Source organism: Papaver somniferum, chromosome 8 (genome assembly GCF_003573695.1).
Source record: "Papaver somniferum cultivar HN1 chromosome 8, ASM357369v1, whole genome shotgun sequence".
NCBI lineage: Eukaryota > Viridiplantae > Streptophyta > Magnoliopsida > Ranunculales > Papaveraceae > Papaver > Papaver somniferum.
Window position 1 is genome coordinate 113,305,680 of NC_039365.1, and position 15,064 is coordinate 113,320,743.

Genomic DNA, 15,064 nt, shown 5'->3' on the forward strand with positions numbered 1-15,064 from the left:
GACCGATGCTTTTTCATTGTTATAGCTACGGATCTTCAACAACGTTGATGCTAAACTTACAACCTTTGGGATCATTGGAGTACTTGGAAGTGACGAAGATTTCGAGGAATGTTGAAGATTAGACACGTGGAATAGGAGCTACTAAAGTTTCTTTATCTTTTTTGTATTTCATATGTATTGATAGTTTTGTCACTAAAATTGACAAAGGGGGAGATTGTTAGAGCATTGCTCGGTCGAACTCGCATGCGTTGCTATCTCAAGCATGTTTTTCAATGTTAGTGATCAAAACTATAAGTCTTGATTTCTAGTCTACTATAGCTAAGTATCGGACTAGGATAGAAAGTGTAGTTGAGCTCAAGGACTTCAGGGCGATTCATCATACAAGAAGAAGAACTACTCAAGGAACCAGTGGAACTTCTCGACAAAAATGTATGTGAAGACTTGAACTTATCTGTCACTCAAAAGTCTATCTACTATATCTCATACTTCTTGAGACAAAAAGTCGTATGCTATATATATAGACTTAGATTATACACATTTGGTATTTTGAGCCGAGTATTCCTCGCCTATCTATATCTCGAAATATGTGTTGGTAAGCATTTCGCTTCGACCATTTTTATCTTTACCTAGTGACGAAAGTCATGATATGTTTCAATCACTTTGAAAATTGCTTTGACGAGAAATGGTGTAACAACTGTATAACGCCCTCTAAGAATGTTTTAGTGGTTGGAATGAGATTTTATATTACATAACCAATGATGGACATAAGTATTGTTGTGGAAACACATATGTGCATAAGTCCTATCCCTTGAACCAAAGTTTGCGAACTTTGTTGATCAAGAGAAACCGGAAGAATGGATTGTTGCCAAGTCCGCGAACTCAGTCCACGAACTGACGAACTTCTCATCCCGAGAAATTCTGCTGGAGTTGACAAACTAGTTGCGTGAGAACCAGTCCGCGAACCGGAAGAAAGGTTTTTCCGAGATTTTCTGCTAGAGTTTGTAAACTCTGTCCAGTTGCTTAAGTCTGCGAACCTAGTGTGCGAACTTAAGAAGGTTATATATCTGAAGATGATTTCTGAACTTAAACTTATAAAGATTAAGGAATGCAATTTGCAAACCGTGGCTATAAAGTTCATGAACCTATTCGAGTGAATCAAATCATCTTTGCTTCAATTGTGTCTTATGTAGTACATAAGATTTCCTTGCAATTGAACAACTCTCTAACTAGTTCATTTGAACTAGTTATGGTGAAAAAGAATATGGTTGGTATGAAATGCTCATATGGCTAACCTTTTGGTTAACTATTGTTGAACCAACATGTACACGTTTGGGTACGATTAACAAACCTAGAAGCATACATTTCATTTGTGTATTACAAGCTAAGTTTTCGATCTAACGGTTGAGAAATATTAGCTTGAATCTAAATCAGGTTTTCATCTTACGGTGGATATTATTTGCTTTGTTACCAAGGCAAAACCCTGATTTGAAAGACTATATAAATGAGACCTCTAGTATTGTGCAAAACTAATCCCCACACCTCACATGTGATACTAGTTTTCGTGCTAGAGTCGTTTCTCCTTTAACCTTTGATTTTCTTCTTCTAAAACCAGGTTAACGACTTAAAGACTTCATCGGGATTGTGAAGCCAGACCGATACTACTCTTATCATAGTTGTGTGATCTGATCTTGCATCTTCTATCGTACGAGTACAATCAGATTGATTGGCTTGAGATTGATATCTCCGATAGGCAAGATATAAAAAGTAATCACAAACATATTCGTCTCATTGTTTATGATTCCGCAACATCTTGTTTCTCTACCATACGATTCAGATTGTTGTGAGGTGATTGATTTATCAAGGCTGTTCTTCGGGAATATAAGACCGGATTATCAATTGGTTCCTGTTCACCTTGATTATTATCAAAAGACGGAACAAAAACTTTAGGTTTTTTCTGTGGGAGACAGATTGATCTTTTGATAGACTTGTCTGTGTGAGACAGATTTGTTTATTGTCAAAGCCTGCGATTTTGGGTCGTAGCAACTCTTAGTTGTGGGTGAGATCATCTAAGGGAATCAAGTGCGCAGTATCCTGCTGGGATCAGAGGCGTAGGGAGTACAACTGTACCTTGGATCAGTGGGAGACTGATTGGGATTCAACTACAGTCCAGTCAAAGTTAGCTTGGATATGGCTAGTGTCTGTAGCGGCTTAATACAATGTGTATTCAATCTGGACTAGGTCCCGTGGTTTTTCTACATTTGCAGTTTCCTCGTTAACAAAATTTCTGGTGTCTGTATTATTTCTATTTCTGTATTATATTGTTTTATATTTATAATTGAAATAATACAGTTTGTGCGTTAGATCATCAATTAGAGTAATCCAACCTTTGGTTATTGATTGTCATTGATTGATCCTTGGATACTGGTCTTTGGTACCATCCAAGTTATTCCTTATGTTTGATTAAAGACTCGCTGATTTCTATTAGCTCGAGTAAATCAAAACAAGAGAGAGATATTAACTCCTTGAGATACTTTTACCTAGATTGAGTTTGACTGTCTAGTTGATTCTCTAGAGAGTATTTCGGAGTTAGTCCATACAGATTGCTAAGCGAAATATTGGGTGGTGTTGTTAGACCCCTGCTTTTTCACAAGGAATAACTTGGATGGTACCAAAGACCAATATCCAAGGATCAATCAATTTAAATCAACAACCAAAGGTTGGGTATTCTAATTTATGATCTTCTACGCACAACCTGTATTATTTAAGTTATAAAGATAAACGATATAATGCAGAAATTGAAATAACACAGACACCATAAATTTTGTTAACGAGGAAACTGCAAATGCATAAAAACCCCGGGACCTAGTCCAGATTGAACAAACACTGTATTAAGCCGCTACAGACACTAGCCTACTACAAACTAACTTCGGTCTGGACTGTATTTGAACCCTAATCAATATCACACTGATCCAAGGTACAATTGCTCTCCTTACGTCTCTGATCCCAGCAGGATACTACGTACTTGATTCCCTTAGCCGATCTCACCTACAACTAAGAGTTGCTACGACCCAAAGTCGAAGACTAGAATAGAAAAATCTGTATCACATGAAATAAGTCTACCTGATAGATAAATCTGTCTCCCATAGATAAACCTAATAAATTTTGTTCCGTATTTTGATATAATCAAGGTGAACAAGAACCAATTGATAATCTGGTCTTATATTCCCGAAGAACAACCTAGAGTTATCAATCACCTCACAACAATCTAAATCGTATGGTAGCGAAACTAGATGTTGCGGAATCACAAACAATGAGACGAATATGTTTGTGATTTCTTTTTATCTTGCCCTATCGGAGATAAATCTCAAGCCAATCTTACAATTGAACTCGTACGATAAAAAATGGCAAGATCAGATCGCAAACTACAAGAGAAGTAGTATCGTCTGACTTCGCAATCCCAATGAAGTCTTTCAGTCGTTTAACCGACAGGGTCTCGAAAGAAACCAACGGTTAAAGGAGAAACGACTCTAGCAAAACTAAGTAGTAACACACAGAAGGTGTGGGGATTATTTTTGCACGGATGCTAGGGTCCTCCTTATATAATTTTCAAATCAGGGTTTGCAATCTAAGTTAGCTTAGTAACAAAGCATTCAATATTCACCATTAGATGATCAACCTGATTTTTCCCAAGCTAATATATTTAAACCGTTAGATCGAAACTTACCTTGTCACATACAAATGAAATGTATTTCATTTAGGTTTGAGTAACCGTACCTAAACGTGTACATTTGGTTGGTTCACAAATGGTTCACCAATGGTTAGCCACATGAGTAACTCTCATATCAACCATATTCATCTTCTTCAATAACTAGTTCCAATGACTTCAAAAGAACTAGTTCAAGAGTTTTTCAATTTCTTAGATCTTTATAATAGACACAATTGAAACAAAATCGGTTTGATTCACTTCAATCAGTCATGAAAAATATAACCACGGTTTGCAAAGATTGCATTACTTATTGATTTATTGTTTTTAGTTCATGAGCTACCGATTTGAGATAAAACAAACTTGGGTACGCGTACGGGTACGTGTACTCTAGCTTTACTGGAATTGGGTTTGTAAACCCAGCAGAAATTTTCGGTTCAAAAACTTCCGAGGGTACGCGTACGGGTACGCATACCTAAGGTGACGGTTTTCCAGTTTGCAAAGTTCACAAACCTCAGCAGAAATTTTCGGTTAGAAAACTTCTGCCAGTACGCGTACGGGTACGCGTACCCAACCTGTCTCCTTCGCCAATACGTATGCACGAATGCAGACACTTGGTTTCCAGCACATGGATTTATACACTAATGTGCGAACACACTATATATTTTTATATCCATAGTTGGTTACGTATTCTCAACTCTACATTTCAATCATTGAAACATTCTTCTATAATGTTATAATAATCGTTATTCACGACTATCGTTATTCACGACTATCGTCATCAAAGCTATTTTCAAGATCAAAACATCTTTATGACTTGCGTCACGGGATAAAGATGAAAAATGAATAAAGTGAAAGCTTTACCAACATGTATTTCGAGATAAAAGATAGACGAGTAAACTCGGGTCGAAATATCAAATGTGTATGTATGAAAACTATCATACTTATATGACTTTGTCTCAAGAGTAGGAGATAGAGTAGACATTTGAGTAATAGATAAGTCAAGTCTCACATACCTTTTTGGTCGGATGAAGTTCCACTGGTTCCTTGAGTAGTTCTTCGTCTTCGCAAGATAATCGCCATGGAGTCTGGAGCTCAACTACACTAACCTGTCCTAACCGAGATTTAGCTATAAGTAGTCTAGAAATCAAGACATATAGGTTTGACAACTAAACTTGACAAACATGCTTGAGATAGAAACGCATGCGAGTTCGACTGGGACAATGATCTAACAATCTCCCCCTTTGTCAATTTTAGTGGCAAAACTATCAATACATATGGATTACAAAATAAATAAACTTTGTAGCTTCTCGTCCACATGCTTGATCCTCTTGGTGCTTCAACATTACTCGAAAAATTCGTCTTTTCCAAGTACTCCCATGATTCCATAGATGTTCAATTCCGCATCATAGTTGTTGAAGTTCCGTAGCCATAACAATGAGAAAACAAAAGCTCTCGATCATTGTTATATAATGTCATAGTATTATTACATAGTATCAAAGTTATTATATCACAACTTCGACAACAATACTAGGGTGATATGTATCACTCCCCCTTAGTCAATACTTTCATCTCAACATGAAAACCACTCCCCTTACATAATGGCCCGTAAAACACGTAAACCATATGTATTTGTAGTGTGAACTACATATTAATTCTCCCCCTTTTTGTCAGTAAAATAGGAAAAGGTACGAAAATGGGATCCTAATGAAATTTCCACGGAGATGCTTCAAGACCAAAGAAAAGTACATACCAACTAATTTAGATGCAATCATATAGATGAAGCTAAATGCATTCATCAAGGAGTTTATGAAGATACAAGATAACCCCTAAAAATTCCACATCCTCACTCCCCACAAAGATATGAAATTAAGAACAAGTTCGAATGAACTCTCCCCCATTTGATGTCATTCCCGAAAGAACAAGAAGAGCGACCTTACTTTTAAACGAGAAAAGAAAGGATTTTATTGGACACCAAAAACCATAAAAAAATGATTTTTTATATCCAAAGTTCTCAATCAAACTAATCACAAGTAAACCCATGATTAATTTAATCGGAATACACAATCAAATTAAACACAAAAGTGATCAATTTAATTGATTATGCTCGACATAAGAAAACTTACGGAGCAACGACTAAGTTAAACATAAAGGAATGATCAACTCAATCGTTCATATACTCAATACAAGAAAAAAACTAATGTAGTATCGCAGTATACACATAAAATATGGATCAAGGAAAGATCAATACTGCGGAAAATACAAAGATTCATTCTATTTTTCATCACTATTTGCATAACGATTTATAATAGGCATAATCTTTGTAAACAAAAGATTTTAACCTATCTTCCATCAATAATTAACAATATAGACTTAACTTTTGTTATTGTCAAGAGTTTATCGATCTTGTATCAATATTTGCATATCGACATGTGAAAGAGTTAACTTTGACAATATATGGGATAATAACAGTTCACGGACGTAAGCACACATATCCCATAAAAATATTGTAATATATAAAACCATAAAGATTAATACTGCAATCATCCTCCTCCAAATCACTTTAGAATTTAAGCAAATAAATCTAAAAACATTGCAAGATGAAATTATTGGACATAGCTATGTGTAATCACAATAATGGCTATTCCAAAATCTAGTAATCCTTCTTAAAAATAGCGAAAAATAAGAAGTTTTCTAGGCAACAATATCTTTGAGAAATTCTGCATCGTTCCCGAACTCCTTGTCGTCAACAGCCATTGGAACATAGGGTTCGTAGAGGAAGGAGTCAATACCAACAAACCGTCTTGGCTGATGATGTCGAACCAGGGCCTTCTGAATTTCCAAAGATCTTAACATGCAAGCCTTTATTTGACGAATCTCCTTTCTTTCCTCCTTCAACTCATCAAGAACATCAGAAAACTTCTGAGAGTTGGAAGGAAAAGCCCTTGGCTTCCTCGCATTCCTTTTTTTTCTTTTCAAGGATGGAGACACTGGAGATTTCTCTTTTTCCTTGATTGATGGCTTAACAATCATGTTGATATCTTTTCCATCAGAAGAATGATGCTTGGAGAAAAGATTATGCAAACGGTTTTGTGAGAGGAATCACAATCTCAACAAGTAGTCTTAAGATATAAAGAATATCAAAGAAGGAAAAAGGAATGTAGGGTTGAAACCTTTTAATAGGTTCATACACGCCCAACTCAAAACTCTATAAAGAGTAGAATTGTCGATAATAACCCTATTCTTTTGGCAAACTGGTTCTTTCCAAAATCAACAATGATATGGAAGAATTACAAAAAGAAAATGAACACAAAGATAAAAAAACAAAATCAATAATTTTTATTTCATAGCTTGAGGTGTGCAGAATCTTGTCTCCTTAAACAGGCACGTGAGACAAGATGCACATAACAACACAATTAAGTTGTGATGTGGTGAACAACACCTTTCCTTTCTTTGTCTTTAGACCAAGTTTTCTTCTCCATTGGCCTAAATCTTTCTTTGGAAACTACTTTCTGTGAAGAAGATAGGATCTTACATACCTTAGCTGTTTTCTCTGCCAGTTTAAGCTTGGTAGCCAAACGATCTGCTCTTCTTTGAAGCTTGTTGATGAGTGCCAAATATTGTATAATTTTATCCCTTTTTGTTGGCATTTAACTCATCTTTTGTGCAGTAATTCTACATTTTATCCCATATTCTGTATTTTCATTGTTTTCAAGAATAAATATTTTTCTTACTTAATTTTGCATTTTTAGGTAATAAATAAAGTCTGGATAACTTGCGGAGCGGAAAAGAGCTGAAGAGTGGTGAAAAGCCGGAAGAAATTACGCAAGGAAGCCGCAAAGAATGGTGCGCACAAGACCAAAAAGCTAGGAATGGGCTCAAGAAGGAAGAATTGTTCTTAAAGAAGATATGGGCTTGGCATACCCAAGGCCCAAAACCCTTACCCAAACCCATTTTTTATATCCATACCCGCCTCCATTCTCAGCCGTTAGATTGGATCCATCTCATCATCCAATGGTCGCTTCTTCATCGTGCATCAAAATCTGAAGTCCCTGCAAAACACCATAGTGCCTAAATTCCAAGCCTTCAGATTAGATCACATTTAGATCCTACGGTCGCTTCTTTGCCTGCGCATCAAATCTCGATACTTTCGCTTAACACTTCAACACCTAACCTAATCTCGCACCGTAGACTTCGTTGTATTTTACATCCTACGGTCGCTACAAGCTGCTTCTTTCTTAGCCGTCCGATCCACCTACCATCTCCATATCCAGCGGCTTCAGCTCGTGGTACACACATCTTGATACACCCGCCTAACACACTAATACTCGAACCCTATGACCTAGCCAAACAGCTCCCTACCCTAACCCATATCGACCTCCACCTTCTTCTTCCTCTCCCCCTCTCTGCAACAGAACCACCATACCCTGCCGTACCACCACCTATTCCACTTCCACAACCACCACTACCTACACCAACTACCACCAACTCCACCATCTCCATCATTACCCGACACGACCCATCCCCCTAATTCGAAGCGCTTTAACCTCTCTCACCAACTGACCTAGGTGAGGGTTGATAAAACACCTCAAATTAGGGAGCAATTGTAGCGATTGGGAACAGGAGAAGAACCGAGAGAGGCAGAGAAGACATGGGGCGACGTCAATTCAAAGTTTTGGTGAGTAAATTTCGGAGATTGAAAACCCTAATTTCAATTCTAGGGTTTCGGAAAAATTGGGTATTTGGTGATATAAATAGGGGGTGATGTAGAGGGGTAGAGGGGGATGATCTCTGGACTAGCCAGAAAAACATTTTGTTCTGTTTTATTTCACAATTTCAATTTCAGTTATTGCATGACAGTTGATAGTGAATGTTATATGATGTTTTGATTTTATCTTCAATGTTTAGAATGTTGTTTCAATTAGCATATGTGATGAATGTTGATGCTGTTAACATGTTTTTCATGAACTAAGTTACTGCAGCTAAGGCTCAGATGAAGCCTTAGTGCATTGTTGGATGATGAATTGCTAGGTTAGAGCCTTAATGCTTGTTTTTCTTGAGCAATGGGAGAGATTAGTGCTCATCTGTGTGCTTGTTATTGATTGTACTGTCAAAAGACAGTCAATGCTAGGAGCACATTAGTTGAGCAAGCTGATTTTCTTTCCATTCCAATTGTATGCTTAGGGTCTTAATTTCAACCTAGAACTACATTGTTTGGCTAGGACACCAAGGTGGATTCTAAGCCATTAGCTTAGCCACAATTCCTTTCTTCAGTCACTTACAATTCCAGCTCTGCTTTTATTCACTGCTTAGTTACTTTCCTTTACTGTTTTGCTTAGTTCTTGCATTTTGAAGCTGTGTGCACTGAAGTCAGTGCACAATCTCACCCCTTCCCTTGGCTTACAGCCTTGGTTCCTTGCTGTTGTTATTTTATATCATCTGCCATCTAATCCTTGCTGTGCTACCATCTTGTGTTAACTGTTTTAGTTCTTTGTATCTGCCTTCATCCATCACTGCTCACTGCCATAGTGCTTTGCACTCATTGATAGCTTAGGAAAACTTCTTGTTTGCTCCCACTCCCTGTGGACAAACCCCTACTCATCCCTATACTATAAAACTTGGCCTTGTATACTTGCAAGTTTTGTGTGCAACCCCATTTCCACACCAAGTTTTTGGCGCCGCTGCCGGGGAGTGGTGCTGTGTGTTGAATTTCTTTTCCTTTGCTGTCTTTCATCTACTACTGCATACTCTGCTGAAAATTGCATCTTACCTTGCTGTGATTGAAGCTGTCTCCTGATATCATTGCACTCTTGTTCACTTGCAGGTGCCACTGAGTTGCTGCTGCTGTTGCTGAGTTGCTGCAGAGCTGTGTTGCTAGGCCACCTGAGCTGCTGCTGCTGCTGCTGTTGCTGTTGGGATCTGCCTTCTACTGGTGGGCTTGTACTTCTCTGAACTGGGCTTCACCAACTTCAACTGAACTGGGCTTGCCAAGTGTTACTGGGATCGTCCAACTGAGCTGGGCTTCGTTGCTTCTGATGCTGGGCTCTGTTCCAACCGTTGTTGCTGTGCTTGAGCGTGAGCTGTTAAGGACGATCATAAAGCCCAACTGGGCTGTGCAACTAAAGGGACAAAAGCCTAACTGGGCTTCCCTCCAAAACAAGTAAGCCTAACCATGAGTAACCCACTTGGGCCCCATTAAATTCAATTGGGTTGTAATAATTAATTTAATTATTATTTGGGATTGTAATAATTTTTATTTTTTTATTCTTTTTCTTTTTTTTCTTTGGGACTTAATTATTTTTGTCTTTTTTTCTTTTATTTTTCTTTCTTTTCATTTCTTTTATGGGCTTGTCTTAATTATTATTATTGTTTTTATTTTCTTTTATGGTTGTGCTAATTTATGCTAGGTTTAGTTCAAAAATTTTCCAAAGCCCAATTTTAAACCAAAAAAAAACCAAAATCCCTTGTTAGTCCAACACCCATTCAAAACCAAATCTTCGTAACCCTTGTGGGCCAAATTGTTTCCGATTGCTCTGTCTGACCAACATGTTAGTTAAGGTACCTACTAGGACATGATTGTGACCTACAGAGACCAAACAAACAGACTTGTTAGAATTAACCCAGACGAACCTATCGAAATTCTAAGTTCTGAGGGAGACAGTCCAGATCAACCAGAAACAATGGGAGAACCCCGTACCCTCAAGGATTATATGTACCCAACTAGAGCCAGTCAACCTTCTTGTATTGTGCTACCCGAGGCTAATGGCCATTATGAGCTGAAATCAAGCACAATACAGATGCTTCCTATTTTTAGAGGTGTTGAGAATGAAAACCCGTACCACCACGTGAGAGAATTCGAGGAAATTTGTGGAACTCTGCGTTTCACTCAAATGTCCGACGAAACCCTAAAGTTAAGGCTTTTTCCTTTCTCCCTGAAAGATAAGGCAAAGGCCTGGCTTATGCTTTACAGCCTCAATCCATCATGACATGGGATGACCTCATAAAGGAGTTTTTCAAAAAGTTTTTCCCGAACCACAAGACTGCGACAATTCGTCAAAGTCTGAATAGCTTTGTGCAATTAGAAGGTGAGACCTTAGCTAGATACCTGGAGAGATTCAATGAATTATTGCTCCAATGTCCCCATCATGGTTTTGAAAAATGGAGACTTGTGCAAATTTTGTATGAAGGTCTAGATGTGTCCACCCGAACAACGGTTGAGTCGATGTGTAATGGTCTATTCGTAGACAAAACTGCTGATGCGTCTTGGGACTTCTTGATTGAAGTAGCTGAAAAGACGCAACAGTGGGAATCCATCCGTGAACCCAGAAAGACTACATCCGAAGCAAAGGCTTTTAGGATTGAAGCGGATTTGAGGGAAGAGCAAACATGGCATCAATAGTTAGGAGATTAGAAGAGTTAGAACTACATAAAAATTCAAAACCTTCCACCACTACTCTCCGAGAACATGTCGCTTCGTCTGTTGTGCCGCTTGTAACGATCCCAACCATCAATTCCAAAATTGTCCCGATTTGCTTGCAGTCCAGGAATCTAGGCTTGAACAGGCACATGCCATGTTTCAAAAACCAGAGCATAACCCTATTCACAGACCTACAATCCAGGATGGAGAAACCACCCTAACTTTTCATGGTCAAAAGGACCCACTCAGGGAGGACCATCTCAACCCAATCAGAGCTATCAAAACAATCAGGGATATCAGAACAATCAAGGTTATCAACCCGAGAAACCCTCAACAACAATCAAACTCTCAACAACAATCATATCCTCAACACAATACCGACAAGAGATTATCCACCCTAGAGGAAATGTTCCAGAGTTTGATGCAAAGTCAGAAAAATCTAGATCAAAAGATGGATCAAATGTGTGAGAGAGAAAAGGGTAAACTTCCGAGCCAACCCCAACAAAATCCAAAGAGGATATTTCAAACAGGCACAACATCCTGCACTGAAACCTCACCCGATCAAGTCCATGCCATTACCACCCTCCGAAGTGGTAAAGTCATCGAGAACAACGTGGGCGAACCTAATGAATCTGATACAAATTCCACGCTGTCTCCACAACCCCAGAAAACCAAAGAATCTGAGCAAGTTGGAAAATCTGACAATTCTACTGCTGTGAATGTCCCTTTGCCAACTCATTCTCCTGTTGCCCCATTTCCTCAAAGATTGATCTATCAACAGAAAAGTACCCATTACAATGAGATGTTAGATCTGTTCAAGAGAGTCAACATCAACATTCCTTTTCTTGAAGCAATCAAGCAAATCCCTGCTTATGCCAAATTCCTCAAAGACTTGTGTACTCAAAAGCGCAAGCTCAATGTGCAAAACGTGCTTTCTTAGCTGAGCAGGTGAGTTCCATCATGAACAAAACTCCACCCAAGTTTAGGGATCCAGGATGTCCAACAATTTCTTGCACTATAGGAGAACACACGGTCAATAAAGCGTTATTAGACCTAGGTGCAAGTGTTAACCTACTGCCATATTCTGTTTATGAGCAGTTAGGTCTTGGGGAGTTGAAACCAACATCTATCACTCTACAACTGGCAGACCGATCTGTCAAGATTCCTCGTGGAGTGGTCGAAGACGTTTTGATCAAGGTTGACAAATTCTATTTTCCCGTAGACTTCATTGTCTTAGACACTCAACCTGTACAAAACCCAGACTGTCACATTCCTGTCATCTTAGGACGTCCTTTCTTGGCTACGTCCAACGCGATCATTAATTGTCGTAATGGAGTGTTGAAACTGTCTTTTGGCAACATGACGGTAGAATTGAATGTGTTCGATATTAGTCAACAACCTGTGAATCTTGATGATGATGATGTGCATGAAGTTAATATGATTGAAGGATTAATGCAAGATTCGTTGACTAACATTCTATCCGTCGACCCCTTTCAAGCATGTATGGAGAACTTTAACTCAGATTCCTATGATGATGCATACTGTAGTGACGTCCTATCTCTGCTCGAATCTGTACCTCAAATGGACGTCACTGAAAGGAAATATGAAGTGGAACCACCCTTACTCTCTGATTCCAAGCTTATTCCATCCATTGTTGAGCCACCCAAGCTTGAATTGAAAACATTGCCTAGTACGTTGAAGTACGCATTCCTAGGTTCTTCTGATACTTTACCGTCATTATTTCATCATGTTTAGACACGGAACAGGAAAGTAAGCTTTTAGAAGTACTTAAGGAACACAAAGAGGCCTTAGGATGGACCATCTCAGATCTCAAAGGAATTAGTCCCACCATTTGCATGCACCACATTAACCTTGAAGAGAATGCCAAACCATCTAGGGAAATGCAAAGGAGACTTAATCCTAACATGAGAGATGTAGTCAAAGGAGAGATCCTGAAACTACTTGATGCGGGTATCATATACCCATTGATAGCAAATGGGTTAGTCCCATTCAAGTTGTGCCTAAGAAGTCAGGCATTACTGTAGTTCAGAACGACAAGAATGAATTAGTCCCTACTCGTACAACCACAGGATGGCGAGTATGCATCGACTACAGGAAGTTGAACACAGTAACAAGGAAGGATCACTTCCCGCTCCCTTTCATTGACCAAATGCTAGAACGTGTGTCTGGACACAGTCACTACTGTTTTCTAGATGGCTTTTCCGGTTATAACCAAATTCACATTGCTCCGGAAGATCAGGAAAAAACTACATTCACGTGTCCATTTGGGACGTTTGCTTATAGACGTATGCCCTTCGGGTTGTGTAATGCACCTGCTACTTTTCAGCGTTGCATGATGAGCATTTTTTCTGACATGATAGATAGTTTTCTCGAGATCTTTATGGATGATTTCTCTGTTTTTGGTTCCTCGTTTGACGAATGTTTGAAGCATCTTGCCCTCGTGATATCCAGATGTAAAGAAAAGAACCTTGTTCTAAATTGGGAAAAATGCCATTTTATGGTGAATTCAGGAATAGTTCTAGGACACATCATCTCAGAAAAAGGAATTGAAGTGGATAAAGCTAAAGTTGACCTCATTCAACATCTACCACAACCTGCTCTGTGAAGGAGATCAGATCATTTCTAGGTCATGCTGGTTTTTACCGGCGATTCATCAAAGATTTCAGCAAAATCTCCAGACCTCTGTGCAGTCTTCTCTCCAAAGATGTTGCCTTCAATTTCGATGCTGCTTGTGTGAAGGCATGGGAGGAATTAAAAACCCTTCTCACCACCGCTCCTATAGTCCGACCACCCGATTGGAAGCTTCCGTTCGAACTTATGTGTGATGCCTCTGATTATGCTGTTGGTGCTGTTTTAGGACAGCGAGTTGATAGACTACCATATGTGATATACTATGCTAGCAAAACCCTTAATGATGCCCAACTCAATTATTCAACTACCGAGAAGGAATTGCTTGCCGTCGTTTTCGCATTAGACAAGTTTAGATATTATCTGATAGGGTCTAAGATCATCATATACACAGACCATGCGGCTTTGAAGTATCTTCTTTCCAAGAAGGATGCTAAAGCTCGCCTTATTCGATGGATACTCTTATTACAGGAATTCGATCTCGAAATCCGTGATAAGAAAGGTTGTGAGAATGTGGTTGCTGATCATTTGTCTAGATTAACTTTAGAGTCTATTGATGAATTGAGCTGATTAGAGAATCATTCCCAGATGAACAGCTGATGTCTATCTCAGACCTTCCTTGGTTTGCTGATATTGTTAACTACCTCGCTACAGGTAGGATGCCCTCACGTTGGTCGAGACAAGACCGCTCTAAATTCCTGGCTGAAGTTAAACATTTCCTTTGGGATGACCCATATTTGTTTAAGTACTCCAGACCAAATCATTAGGAGATGTGTCCCCAACACTGAACAGAAAGATGTGATATCTTTCTGTCATGACCAAGCATGTGGAGGCCATTTCAGTGCCAAGAAAACCGCTGCAAAGATCTTGCAGTGTGGATTCTATTGGCCATCATTGTTCAAGGATTGCCATGATTATTGTGTTGCTTGTGAACGCTGTTGTCAAAAGCTAGGAAGCATTTCGAGGAGAAACATGATGCCATTGAACCCCATTTTGATTGTGGAGATTTTTGATGTTTGGGGGATAGACTTCATGGGTCCATTTCCCATGTCTGACAGCAAGTTGTACATCCTAGTCGCAGTTGATTACGTTTCTAAGTGGGTAGAAGCCATAGCAACCAGAACAAATGACCACAAGGTGGTACTTTCATTTCTAAAGGAAAACATATTTGCACGTTTTGGTACCCCTAGAGCTATCATCAGTGACGGCGGTTCACATTTTCGTAACAAGTACTTTGAGTCTTTAGTACGCAAGTATGGCATAACTCACAAGGTTGCTACTCCGTACCACCCTCA